We start from the raw sequence: 15,357 nt of genomic DNA, 5'->3' as shown, positions 1-15,357 counted from the left end.
GTGGAAGTTCAGGTTAACGTCAGTTTACAGTAATTTGCAGGCATCGCCGAAAACTCCCATAAAATGTCAGAAATTGACGTGGGCTTTCTTAGGCAGTGTTCCCCCCATGCCTCCCCCCCATGGAATTCTAGGGGAGGCTTTAACATGTAAATGAAAATGCTGTGAGCTATACAAATGCAAATCAAGGTTGCAGGGGGAGTTTTACCCCAAGTGACATTTTTCTAAAAGGTAAGAAAATCTCTGATACAAAGAGATCAGGCTCAGTATAGACTCTTATATTTTAGCTTGAATTGATTTATTTAATTAAAGTATAGAGACCAAAACAGATCTTTAGCTGACAGAGCAATACATTTAGAGCAGTAATTATTTAAAAAAAAAATTGCATTTAAGATAAAAAATAAAATGTTGTCTGTCAATATGCTCAATTCACAATTACTTAAGTGGAAAAGTTTCAAGAAATGAGTCTGAGATGATTCACTTTATAACATGGCGCATTATCCTGCTGGAAGTAGCCATCAGAAGATTGGTACACTGTGGTCATAAGGACATAAGGTCAGCAACAATGCTGAGGTAGGCTGCCTCATTTATTTGATGCTAAATTGGTATTAATTGGCCCAAAGTGTGCCAATAAATATCCCCCAAATAGATGGTACAAATAGATCAGGCTCAGTATGACCTAATTATAGACTCTTACATTTTAGCCTAAATTGATTTATTTAATTAAAGTACGCTAGATTACTGTGTATGCCATTAGCAATGGCAAATGTTATGTAAAAAAATACACAAAATAATTTATTTCAAAAATTAGTTTGAATCAGAATCAGTTGGTAAAATGTGAATCAGAATCAACAAGGTAAAATGTGCATTCCTTGCACAGTGCTCCTTGGGATTTTTAAAGCTTGGGAAATCTTTTTGTTTCCAAATCCAGGTTTAAACTTCTCCACAACAGTGTCTCGGACCTGTCTGATGTGTTCCTTGTTCTTCATGATGCTCTCTGCACTTTAAACAGACCTCTGAGGCGATCACAGAGCAGGTGCATTTATCGGGAGACTTGATTACACAAAGGTGGATTCTATTTAGTATCATTTAGGTCGACATTGGATCATTCAGAGATCCTCACTGAACTTCTGGGGAGAGTTTGCTGCACTGAAAGTAAAAGGGGCCGATTCATTTTGCACACCCCACTCTTCAGTTTTTTTATTTGTTAAAAATATCCAATATATTTAATTACACTTCATGATTGGGTAAAACTAGTTGTTGATTCTTCACTAAAAATGTTTATGTTCGATGCCTGAAATGTGGCAAGAGTTTGAGATTTTCAAGAGAGCAGATTATTTTTGCAGAGCAAACTGTAACTGGGCTGATATCTAAGGAGAGCTCTGACAGGGTTTCACTTGCCAATAACGTACATTTATAACATAAGTTTTAGTGGTTGTAGAAGTAATAGAAAACACAGATCTGGGAACTGGAATTCTAGCAGCACTCCTACATTATTCTCTACATTTTCTCTCCGTTGTCCTTTCTTTCACAGTAAATGGTATCGGCATCTCAGAAATGTTAGATTTGTTTACCAAGCTTTCCTGTCTGACCCTTCAAAACAATCTACCATCAACAGCATTGTGTTGTAGAAGCTTTTATGCAAGAGCCTTTTTTTGGGAGTTTTTACAGCACATTTTGGAGTTTTTACCGCACTAGTGTCTCGTTTTTTTGGCAGTAGGCTGGCAGGAAAGGGGGTATGAGAGAGAGAGAGACATGCGGCCAAGGATTCGAACCCGGGTCACCTATAAACATAGAAAAAGTCAGCAGCCTTTTGAAATGTTCTGTAGTATGGTATAAATCAAGATTCTCCAGAACATATCTCCAAAGCCTGCTATTTTCTGTAACACAAGTTGTGCTACCCACAGTAATTGCTGATAAAAAGTCTAAAGACTGTTTTAGAATTTCAATATTTCATTATGCTATTACTAGTTTTAAATCTGTGGTAAACCATTGTTTTACAGCAACTCCTCTCCCACATATGCAATATTGCATCTTCTAATATGTTTCCTTAAAGACTGTTTAGGACAGGAAGCTACAAAAAGTTAAATGACTATAAACTCAATGTAAACCCCTAGCTATTATTATTTTATGTTTATTTTATTTATTTGTTTATTTATTTATGTTTGTTTCCCTTGTTTTATTTTTATTTATTTTTTACATTCTATGCCTTTTTTTTTAAAGTTATAATGTCACCAACTGCTGCGTATCTTTGTTTGATGTTTGAATTACTCTGTATTGTTACAGGGAATTGCCAGTAAAGCAAAAAAAAAAAAAAAAAAACATGATAGACGCAGCTGTTCTCGCGAGTCCTTCCATATAACAATGACCTCGTATGTGATTGGAGGAGCTAAACTCAGAAGAACTTTATCTCCAGTTCCTTTGTTTGGATTTTGCTGGTACGTGATCAATGGCTGGACGTCTCGCGTTCAACTCGCCTTCAACTCCTCTTGGATGCGATGGCGACTCTGCAGTCGAACAACTGTGCGGGAGAGACAAACTCAAAGAAGAGAAGCTAGCGGTAAATATATGTTCGATTACTGTTAGCTAAGCTAAAGCTACGGCTAATAGTAGCCTTTCAAGAACAAGCTTTATTAAAATGTATTTTTTGTGATTCACAGGAAGCAGTACGCCGTCTTCACAACTCGGAGACAAATTGCAGGCGCTATGAGCCGGAGCAAGGGTAAGAGTTAAAGAATATGCTTTCATTCTGCGGTAAAAGGAAATAGATACGGATGGATACCGATCATAACTGTACATTTTGTTTTCACAGACTAATCTCGCCTCATAATGAGGCGGTGACCTCCTATTATTCATACCAGTCTCATTTAATTGTTTTCCAGCTGCCTGTAAGACGTATTATGAGACGGTACGCAGGAGCTTCAGATATACGCAGCCAGAGAACACGTTGCGTGCGGAAGCTGCCAAGCATTCAGAAAAGAAAGAGAGTAAGACTTTATTTGGTGACTATTTTTCAGGTGCATTGATAGATGTGTTGTGTCCATAAGCAGTGCATCCCATCCCATAGTGCTGATTCATTGTTTTTTTTTTTTTTTTGTACAGCTGCTGGAATCGAGGCAGAGTGTGCTAGCTCATGAGGAAGTGGAACTCTGGAAGTCCGCCACCGTCGACCTCATGTCCGACGAAGAAGATGGCGTCGTTGGCGGTGCCTCTGGATGGATTGTACGGCCGCCGTCATTTCGTAGGCCGGATCTCTCTGAACTCTGTGTTAAGCTGCAGTCCCGGTTAGAAGCGATGCCGAAGTACAGGGCCACTCACAGTAGGCGTCTGCACATCGGACCTGCCTCGGAGGGAATGCTGCCAGTTACCTCCAACCCCGAGGAAGCAAACGGACCGTTCACGGAGTTGTAATTTTTGGATACGCATGTGTGGGCAGATCCTCGCGTTGTATATAGTTGTGTTTGTTTTAATAAAGCTCTTTCTTTGCATAAACAGCTTCCTGACAAATGTTCATTTCCTGTATAAATTCATTCATGTGCTTGATGGTAGCATAATAATTGTGTAGTAGTGTAGGATAACATAAATACACAGCATATGAATAAAGAAATATATGAATGAATAAATATATGAATAACTCGTACTCGTCGTCTCCCGCTTTATCCCTGAGTCCCTTTTGACTCAGGCCTTTTTCTCAACAACACAGCCCTTCAGGCTCAGGTGAACTGCAATTGGGCGACATAGCAATAAGGCGACTACAACGAACCCTTAACATATAAGTACTTATTTATTTTAGTTGCATCATTCATAATGATACATCACTTATAACCCGTGACCGGGAGTTTCCACCACTTTCTAACATTATGGTGCAACCTCACTTCAGCAGATTACTCTTATTGATTCCTTAATCCAAGCCAGCTCTAACAGCTCCATTTATTTCAAGGTGCCAATTTATGCTGCAGCACGCATCCGATGGAAAACAGATTATCGTTGAGATTAATTTAGTGTGGGTAGTTTCCAGACGGCCCAAGTGATCTGCTTATATAAGTCAATAAATAGGAGAACATAGATTTCACTCACCGTCTCCTGATGACTTCTTCAGTAAATCTAAAGAGGGGGGCCCTGCAGCTCACTCCTGCTGGTTGGAAACCTCCTCATGGCAAGGTCTTGGTTCTTTTTCAATTAAGCCAATGCACCACTTTGTTGGATGCTCAAATGGTAGAATCTCGAAAATCAAGCGCCTTCAGTCGATTATCTCATTTGCCCACAGGACGGGGGAAAAGATGAACGTGCACAACCGGATGCTCTGTCAGGGCCAGAGTTTGCTCTGACACTTGAAATAGATGTGGAACAGATGTTCTTTGTTTATGCCAAAATCACTTAGCTTATAACCTGATTGCATGCGAGTCAGCCATTAGGAACCTTGTTTAGCCAAGGCTGTCTCCAACATGTAGACACCCTGTCTACTGCATTATCTGTGTTGCTAAGTGAGTATAAAGCCATGGATAAGGCTACATAAGACAGTACAATTGCTTCTATATGGTTTAATTTTATTACAGGAATAAAGAAAAAGCAATATTTGTTTGAAAAATTACCCTCCCAAAACAGTAGCATATATGGGGTATCAGTTAGATTGATTTGAAAATAATCAGTATCTGCATTTGCCTTAAACAATGTATGAGTTCATTTCTAAAACAGATGAAGAGAAGCCCTCAGATTATATAAACAAAACAAGAATAATTTCTAACATTAAAAATAAAACCATTATTATGCTGTTAACAGGAAAGTTCCACCCAGACCTAACAGAGAAAATTTAAATCATACAAGAAACTTGTTAGGCTTTTAAACTTCAGAAAGCTTTTCCCAAAAACACATGCTCCTACACCAATGTAAATTTATTTAATTAAGAAGAAATATCTTAATATATCTTTAACAATCATGTATAATTAGGAAAGAGGATTTGTTGGAGTTTATTCTGGGTTTCCTTCATCACCTGCTTCTTCTCCAGAAGGTTTAGGCCATAAGCCTAAGTGTAATCTCTCCTCTCTGAGGTTGGTATTCTCTGCAAAACATTAAAAGAAATTTGAAAATAGATTAAGGTTATACTAATAAACAAAAATAAACAAAAATAACAAGATGAAACTATATTTTCCGCTTATTATTATTATAATAATCAAACTCAGATTGTCTATTTTTGCCAGTCAATGAGGTCAGTTTATATGGTATTTTAAAGTAGTCTAACTAATTTGTGTTTAGTTTTTTTTTTACATATACCTCAAATGTACACCAAAAAAATTATGAAACATTTCATTAAACAGTGAATATAATGAACAAGTATTCATTCATATTTGTATGTTTTTTTAAATATTTCATCATTACGGGGCCTACACATTATTCTGTAATAAAAAGCAAACACACGTTTAAGACAATATATGCAAAAACAAAAATTGGTAAGCAGAAAGAAGTTTTTTGGATTTCACCTGCAATTCACACCTGCCATCTCAAACATATTTGCGGCAGCTATAGTCGTCTTTCTATCTTTGTACTTGTTTGAAAGATACACCACTTCCTTGATCCCTGGATAGAATGCAGGAGAAAGACAGAAACATTACAACAGAAAGATCATTTTTTTAATATAAAGAAGCAATTATACTATTCAAATTTTTAAAAGTGCTTTTTTAATTAAAACCAAAAACTGTCACAATACTTAAGTCTTAATGTTTCAGATTTTACTTGGATTTTGAATTGCTTGCTTTGTTTTGTTTTTTTTTCTCTCACCACCATTCATCCATGGTTTAATCTGTTTTGTTATACTTATATCCCTCTTGTATTTTTGTTATACTTATATCCCTCTTGTATTCTTTCCTTATTGAAATGTAAAATATTTTGTGGGTAGTTTTGCTTTTTGGTTCAGTAAAATTCTTTTATGTTTGTCATTATTTGTCATGTTACATCAGCTTTCCTTCACATAGCTGCTCTTTATTTTTACATCTATCAATTGCCTTCATGACAGCCAAAAGCCAGTCCATTTTATGATATTAAACCCACAATGTGTTAAAACTTATGGGCAATGGAAATGGCAGAAGGAAAGAGAAGAGAAGGAGGAAGAATAATACATTTCCTCAATCAAATAATGGCTATGTGAGACTGTTGGACTATTGGCTATGTGGACAAGTTTAAAAACTTTCCAGCAATGACAATAGCCTAGCCAGGTTATGAAGAATGGGTTGGGTTTATCCATCTAGTTTTTCATTTCTTTGTTTTGAGATTAAAATAGAAAATCAAACAGTATAAAAGTAAAAACACTTGCCTTTTTAAATTTAATTGAATAGATTTAAGACATTGTTCATATTTGTTAGTGCATTCTTATTTTTTTAATCATGGGTCACATGCCTTAGATTTTCTAAATAACACTAAAATTATCAGCATAGTTCAGCATAGACAGTGTTGCAACAAGTTTTGTTTAGGATGCTTTGACAAAAAGTTTAAAATATGTATAGTCAGTATCTGATTGTGCAAGTTCTATTATTTAAAATTATGAAAAAAGTCTAATTTTAGGGGTACACTCCACCCATACGATACAAAATGAGAAAAGAAAATAACATTGCAGGTTTTAAAAGCATTTTTTTATAGATTACAGTTGAGAATAAGTATTAGGTCAAAATTTAAACCCAGTACTCTTTTTTTGTAACCTCTGTTGAGAGAGGGCTAACCTTTGCTTTAGTTTGCACCCATTTTGGGGTATTGGCCCATTCCTCAATGGAGATCTCCTCTAAATAGCAATGTTTTTGAGCGGCCACTGGGAAACACAAGTTTTAACTCCCTCAACAGTTATTTTTTGTGGTTTTAAGGTCTGACTATGCCACTCTGGGACCTTGAAATGCTTACTAGTAGGGAGCCACTCCTTTGTTGCCCAAGCAGTTAGTTTAGAATCATTTTCATGCCTAAGGACCCAACCATGTTCTATCTTCAAATCTCACTGATGAATGGAGGTTTTCTTATATTATTCTGGCAAAGAAACTGGTTTGTTTACATTCAACATTATCACGCATTTGTCCCACCTGTGGAGCTCCACCCCTTCTCATCAGTAATCATGCTTATCACCATCCCTGGTCTTTATTTAACCGGGCATCATACCAGATACAGTTCCCAGAGTATATTAAGCCTTTGTGTGAAAAGTCCAGTGCTAGCTGCCTTCTTGCTAGAATGTTAGTGACGAAAATTAAGAAGCCCTGTGAACCGATGAACTAATTTCATACAATTGGCCAAAACTCGACACCATGCTCTATAAATCAGAGACAGTTTTGAATGGCAGCATCGGTAGGTTAGTTATGAGAACTCCATTTGAACGGGTAGCTTAATGCATTATTTCATCGCTGAACTTGTTTGTTATTTGATAATGATAATCAAAATAAATTATTTTAAAAACAAATGTCTGACCTGTGAAAATATTCCATGAAATTATAAGATGTCTCCAGGCTTCTTAGCCTCTTATAGAATTGTTTGGCTGATCGGCAACCATGCATGACACACACATTAGACTGTGGGATCGAATCCCATCTGGTTCTCGATTGTGTACATAATCATGTGTATATATTTTTTTCTACTTCACATAAATTAGGACATTTATCAGCCCTGTGTAGCCCAATGTTAGAGTGGGCTGCACTTACATCTAAATAAATACATCAATAAATTAACCTTGAAATAACTCTGATAATTTGAATGATTCCAACCAACTCTGCTGTCCAGTGGTTCCCACATGTTCTCCACATTCCTCCCGTTGTTCTGACTAATGAAGATGACTCTATTAAAAGAGAAGCATCATTAAGTAGTGTAGTAGTTTACGTATGGACCTGGATCTCCGTCCACGTCTCTTCCTTATTTCACTCACCAAGTAACATACATTTCATTAAAAAAAAGTCAACTTTTATTTATGTATAAACTAAATGAACTTAATCTTTTCGCTATTTATTTATTTTTCTTTTAAAATAACACAATTTATGCTATAATCTAGAGCCTAACTGATGAGATGTGCTGTGTGAATAAATATTTGTTATAAATGAATCAGTGGATGACTGTCGTGTTTTGAATGTCATCATCTGCTGGATAGTTATGAAAACTACATTTTAGTAGGTATCCTAATGTCCGCATTATTTTATGGCTGAACTCTGTTTTATTAGAATAGTGTTGATATTTTTAAAGAAATTATAAAAAAACAAATGTCTGACCTGGGAAATTATAATATGAAAATCAGCCCTTCTGATGCATAATAGATTATAAAGCCTTTCTGAGCAGAATGCTGTGTAATTCTAACTCAAAACTGTACTATAACATTGTACTTTGGGCAGACTTTAACAGAATCCTAATAAGAATATGGGATATATACATATATATATATATATATATATATATATATATATATATATATATATATATATATATATATATATATATATGTATATATTTATTGGCCAACTGCCACTGGGTGAAACTTAACTTCACAGACTGCTGCGAAGTTGCTCTCTATCCACATCTTTTTAATAACTTTGGGGGTAATATGAATTTTTTAAAAAGCCCAGGAAACACTGAAAAAGAGTCCCCTTTGGTTCAAGAAGAGCTGCGTTGGGATGACAGTCGTATTCGGCGGTAAATCCTTGTAAACCTAAGCATGCAGAAAGAGCAAATGCTGGTAGTGGGCAGAGACAGACCGGAGTCTTTGCAGGAGGATAACAAGCAGTCCTAGGGCTCATTTAAAATGGATTTTTTTTATAAGCACCTAAAAATCTCTTGAGAGCATTCCTTATTTCTACCTTTGTTAAAATTATTGTCTTTGTATTCCATTTCAACGGAAGAAAGATTCAATTACAGCAGTTATGTTTTTTCAACTTCAGTGATCGAGGTTTCACTCTCTCCATGCGGTGTTTGACAACACCTCATTTCTATCTAGTAGCACAATTTGAGAGCCATGCAGTGAACACCCTCACCGCATGGGATTAACCGCTGGCCGCTTCTCCACCCTTCCTGGCACAGTTTGCATAGGGATACTATGTAAATCCACCAACCTCACTGCAGAAATGGCGTTCATATTTAGTTATGAATGTGTAATATTATTTGTTTTACAAACTAGCCTTGATATAATTTTTCAAAGCCTGACAAAGGGAGATCAAGACTTGCCATGATTCTGGCAAAGTTACTGGTTTGTTTCCATTCAGCTTCTCCTGGCATCAGTAGCACTCATTATTCTCAACTGTGCAGCTCTGGCCCTTCTTATCTGTGCTCGTGCCTACTACCTGTACCCCTGCCTTTAACCAGATCTCAAACCAATTACTGTTGAAGGATTACTTAGAAGCCTCCAGCAAGTAGATGTCGATCCTTTCTTCCAAATGTAATTCTGGCTGGCTTTTGTCGTATAGATGCCTTTGCCTCTCCCCCTCTGAGCTTTCTGTATAGAGACCAGTTTTTTGCCCTCTTACTACTGATTCTCGCCTTCTACTTGGATAGCCCCTCCTGATTCAAACCTCTCTGCTCTGATCCTCCCTCTATCCTATGACCAAAAAGTTATAATTTTCCCCTTGCACTCCAATATGGAAAATCTGCCACTAAGAGAGTTCCTGATAGTCCCTCTGACTGTGCTGTGAGTAGCTCTCCATCAAAGTGGTACAAGCCAGTGTTGGTGTCACCACTAAACCAAATACTATTCAGAGCGCTGGAACCAACATTCAGTCTCTGTGTTCCCACACAGATTTTGAGAAGGCTAGTAGCTTTTTTTACTTTATTTTTAAAATTTTAAGATTCAACCTGACCACTAAACTGATCTATCGTCCTGGTATCTGGTTAGATATAGGCAGTGTTGTGCCTGAACGCGTTCATTGAACGAAAGTTCATGAACTCGTTCATATTTTGGGCGAATGTGAACTGAACGTACTGCATTACTGCCTGATGAACGTTACTGTGAACTCGTTCATTCTGGTGTCTATGAACAGCACGCTCTCTCAGTTCAACTTAGTTCAATAGGTTGCCAAATTTCTATAGAGGCCTCCAGGCGAAACCCCGGCTAAATCACACCGTAAACTGGCCTTAATATGTAGCGGGAAAAACACCCAATCTGGCAACACCAGCTACCAGTGTCGTAGCCTACAGCCGCGTGCATCATCAAAATGAAATGCAGCGTGGAAGCCACAGCAGCATGGAGGCGACCGTGGAGGCGACAAAGCAGCAGTATGATTACTTAAAACAGGTTTATGACCAGGTGGTCGGTGAGGATGATGGCAACAATCTTACATTTCTCTGGAAACTTTGCCCGCCGGCTTTCAGTAAAAAAATCCGCACTTAAACCTGCCTGGTATAATTTTCCAGGATTCCAGTATTCCTTTTTAGTATGTACTGAAATGAAATTTCAAATGGAAAAAAATATTAAAATAAAAAAAAACATTTGCACCTTAAAGACTACTTTCCTGTTTTTCTTTTAATAATTCCTCATAAAAAAGACAATTGAAGCAGCACATTTTCCTGATGTTTTTGAGAATATACTGTAGGGGTGAAAGCTGCAGCTGCTACTAGTGTGAAGTGTATGGACAGCAACAAAGCGTTAAAGCAACAATGGGGAAATGCTGTCCCCTCTATGCTAATGTAAATCCTGGTTGGATAAGGAATCAAAACTGTATATGAAGATGAAATGTGACGCACAGTTTCAGTGTTACAACTGATAAAATAATTGCTGTCTGTGGTTCTACAGTAGGCTATGGTGTAATTAAGCAATATATGAAAAAAAAAACTATGAACTAGTTCAAAATTTTGAATTACGAACTATGAACTGAACTAGTTCATTTTAAAATGTGTGAGCTGAACTTTGAACTAGTTCACCTAGAAAGAGAACTTTCCCAACAAATATATATATATATATATATATATACATTTTTTTTAGATGTGTAAAATAAATATTTATTCTTTAATTACTAGTTAAGTGTCTTTCCAGTCGTTGTCGGATTGGTGACGTATTTCCGCCCCAGGTCTTTCACCATTGACTCTTTTTAAAAGTTGTAGCTCGGGGCTGGGAGTGGATTTCCTCACCACCTCCTGCCATAGTGCAGATGTTTTGCAGGTGATTGACAGGTCAACTTGCTGGGGTTGAAGACGCATTGTGGAGAAAGAGAGAGAGAAATGGCACTAGAAAAATCCTTTTCCAGGACCTGGTTTAGCAAGAAGGCTTGGCTGGCAGCATGTAGCATTGTTCTGCTTTCCCTGCCTCCCTTCTCAAGCATCAGAATCTGAGCTAGCATGGATAAAGACATGTAGGTCTTATTTAAAGTACTTTTCAGAAAAGACAAAAAGCATGAACAATCTGGGATTCACATGTAAAGTTATATAATATAGTGCACTTTTTCTAGATGTTTAAATAATTTGCATAGTTGCTCATAAATTTACACATTCTCAGAAAATAGTTTTTATATATTAAAAAAAAATATGAAGTTGAGCAAAGGCTTCTCCATTATTAAACTAGCAAATTTTTTCGGTTTGTGACACAATTTTGGATCATGCAAAACGCAGATTTGCCTTCACAATGCCTCAGAAGGGCAAGATTTATGTACACATTTTTTTTATGAAGTGTTTTCATAATGTTCATTCATAATGTGCATTCATATAAATATACTGGTCTGATAACTTAGTATATGTTTGATTGGTTTTTTGTATACGTCTATTTTGAATTTATAGCCAGCCACACCCAAATATGTCATCCGCATACTGGACTGGAGTTGTGACCAGCAGCCTGGGCCACAGACGGCTACGCTCTACCCCTTCTATTCATTCGGCTAGCTAATCTGATTTGTTCAATTCCATTTCAAGAGCGAGATCATTAGTAGCACTAGACATCTTCCAAACGTGAGTAAAACTAGCAGCAGTTCAGCGGACAGGATGAATGAATGGTAGCTGTCACGCGCGGATGACGTCATACACACTCCTCTTTGTTTTTGAAAAATATAAATAAAAAAATATATAACCACGGATGTCTGGGGGACAGTGAATCGCCTAGATGTTATGAATGCTGGCGTACGATAAAGAATACATCATGAACAGTTTAGTTTGTGCCTTCAAGTCGTTTGCCCATAGGAAGACGTTACTTGGATATAATGGAATATCTTTAGAGCAGCTCCAAATGACACAAAACTCATATGGGTAAGTAGAACATGATATAATAACGTAAAATCAAGAGCTGGATGTAAAAAAAAAAAAAAACAACAACAAAAAATGGCATTCCCCTTTAGGTTTTTGACTTCCCATTGTTAAATTAACCAGTTTCATGACTCACCTGCCTGGATGATTAACTTGGCACATTCATTGCATGGGAACAAAGTCACATAAATTGTGCAGCCTGTCAGATCGGCACCTTTCTGGTTCATGATGGCATTCAATTCAGCATGACAGACTGTGATGAGAGAAACAAAATGCTTGACCTGTTAATCTTAATATGTAAACATTTTTTAAAGCATTTGTGAGCCTAAAATGGGCTATTTGAAAATATCTTATAAATTGAATAAAACAGTAAAGCCTGTAATGATGGTTTGGCCCATGATTTTCCAGCATTGAACAAGTGCAGTTTTATAACTTGTATAATACTTTTGGAATACTATTGAGTTTATCTGAGGAGAAATACAACCATTACCTGTATGTTCTGTTGTTTAAATAAAAAAACATCTCAGGACAATAGGAACAGATAACTATACTCCCTTAAAAATAGGATCATGTTATGGAATAGTCTGAAGACAAAAGTTTTACTCTTAATAAAGCCTGTTAATGTCTCTATAATTAAAATTTTATCAATGTTTGAAAAAACATATAATCTGAAACATAAATCAGGAAACACATACCATAATAGTTTTTTTTTTTTCAGTTCGTCTTCTCCGTCCCTATTCCAGGGCATGTCGTCATCACTGCAGCCATTTGGCATCCCATTATATCCCATTGAAACCACCCTTTTGTCGTTATTCACAATGGCTGCACCAACCTGTTGAGAAAAGTTTTGCATTAAAAAGGACATTTCCACATAAAAGTCTAAATTTATTAAAACATTGTATTTTATTTGTTTGTCATAGTCAGACATAACCATTTTATAAGGAACCTAAGTGCTGACAATGCAGCTGTAGTTTCATGGTGGGTTAAGTTGTCTGAAACTTTCTTTTACATCAATAATGTTAACAACTTCAAAGATAGACTACTGTATACAGGATCAAACTAAAGCATACATTTATTACTACAATGCTGAATTTTTTATATTTCTTACTATCCTCAGTTTTGGATAAAGCTTATAGTCAGCGTGGTTATGTGTCTATAGCCTTAGGCTGTTGGAAAATACCCCCTTTTCTCAATCTACATTCTCATATTGCACTCCAATTATGTATTATCTATGTAATTATAACCCTGATGTAATTTATGGCAATAGCTATAGATTATTTTTCTATTTTAAGGGGACCCACTCTTCCAAGAATACTGTGAGTGACAAAATTAAATCCCTGCAAGTTTTATTTTGTTGTTGCAATAGAATACCTCAGATCTCTTCTTGAGCTACCTGTTGGATGAACAGACTGCATTTCCATGCAATGGAGCCAACCGAACTGGGACAGAACCAAACCCCTGTCCCCCTCCATTCAAGCATCAGAAATATGCAGGGAACATCTTTGCTTAAAGGGAAACGCCTTTTTCTTTTTTTTCGCTGGGCCCTTGATTTTATGTTATTACATCATGTTCTACTCACCCATATGAGTTTTGTGTCATTTGGAGCTGTTCTGAAGATATTCCATTATATCCAAGTAACGTCTTCCTATGGCCAAATGACTTGAAGGCACAAACTAAACTGTTCATAATTTATCATTTATGGTACAACAGCATTCATAACATGCAGGCTGTCCCCCAGACATCAGTGGTTATATCTTTTTATATTTATATATTTTAAAAACGAAGCAGCCGGCTACTGCCCAATGAAAAAAAAATGCTGTTTTCCTTTAATAGATACCCTGCTTGGTCAAGAAAGATTAGTAGAATTCATAATTACTTGTGTTTTATCTGAAAAAACCTTTCTGATTTAACTGCTGATGGCTTTTAAATAAGAGGTGTGAACTGAATCCTAATGCTCATTGAGCCTGAATGAATGATCCATGCTGTGTTACTGTCTGCTTACAGTAATTGCTCTTTTTCATTTGTTTGAAGAGGTAGGCTACTACGGTTGGACTGGCTAACATCATTCGCTGCAAACAACCTCATTGCCAGCCGTTTGGTAGCAGCCATGGTTTGAGTCCCCTAACTCTTTTGTGAGCTGACTTAAACTTGTATGTTCCAAATGCTCCTGTTCTTCCCTCCATCTCCAACCCTGTAACTATATTTTCCCCAACCAACTTCTCTGAGTCTCAAAACTTGTCAACTCCTCTTGCAGTGATTGTGATGTTTTCTGTCTTACATTTGACTTGGTCTGTACAGTTATAAAGTATGATATAAAATATATAAAAATGTTTTTAAAAAAATATTATGGCCTGAATTTGCCAATTTAGCTTAATTTAAATGCCTCATTTTTTTAGAGCATTATTGTTACTATAATAGAATAGCCAGACAACAACAAACCTGTGTACTTGGATCTTTGCTCCTTTTAGCACTCAAGACAGCCAGACCCATGAAGTAATCTTCCCAGCTAAGGACATCTTCCCTTCTCCCGGGACCCCTACAAAGATATTCAATAAAGCTAAGAAACTACAGGTGATAAAAGACACGTTTGTAATATAATATGTTACACATTTTCATAATATTATTACAGTTACTTGAGTAATGAGTTACAATCTGAGCTAAAACAACCTATGGCCAATGGCATAAATGAGCGGAGAAGAAGACCATTCTTCTTTATTGTTTTTATATCAGTAGAAAATACTTTTAAGACAAAAGAAGAAGAAGGTTGTAAAAAAAAAAAAAAAGAAAGAAAGAGGTGGTTTAAAAACAATAGGATAGCAATTTAATAATAATCTTGAAAATGTCACCGAAATGGATAAGAACATCACAAAAAGATGCACTTAAATGTGCTGGTTAGCGGGTGAGGGAACTGTATACGTCTAAAAAAAGCACAGGTAACCTCAGGAGAGAGTGCAAAGCAACCTTAAGCAAAAAACCAAAATATTGCGGATTAGTTTTCAGTGTTTTCAGATGTGTAGACCTTTGAATTGATTATTTAATTGATAACAAACACCATATATTCCATAATTAAACCTCTAGTTATATTTGAAATTTCAATAACAGGAAGCACTTTTTTTCAATTCTTTGACATTTGAAAACATAAAAAGCAATTGCATAGTTATTCTGGTAAAAGAAACAATATATCGCAATAAA

General features: G+C 36.4%; 1 long non-coding RNA gene across 1 annotated transcript; it reads left to right on the top strand.

Moving 5' to 3' along the window:
* Positions 1–2,679: 2,679 nt before the first annotated feature.
* LOC119778751 lies at positions 2,680–3,151 on the top strand. Its single transcript, XR_005280122.1, has 3 exons — positions 2,680–2,719; positions 2,880–2,984; positions 3,100–3,151. It is a non-coding gene; the product is annotated as an uncharacterized LOC119778751 (long non-coding RNA).
* The last annotated feature ends 12,206 nt before the right edge of the window (positions 3,152–15,357 follow it).

This window comes from Cyprinodon tularosa, unplaced genomic scaffold (genome assembly GCF_016077235.1).
Source record: "Cyprinodon tularosa strain WSP-4 unplaced genomic scaffold, ASM1607723v1 ctg1380, whole genome shotgun sequence".
NCBI classification, from domain to species: Eukaryota; Metazoa; Chordata; class Actinopteri; order Cyprinodontiformes; family Cyprinodontidae; genus Cyprinodon; species Cyprinodon tularosa.
The sequence above is the reverse complement of the archived record's forward strand: the minus strand, read 5'-3'. Positions and strand labels throughout refer to the sequence as shown.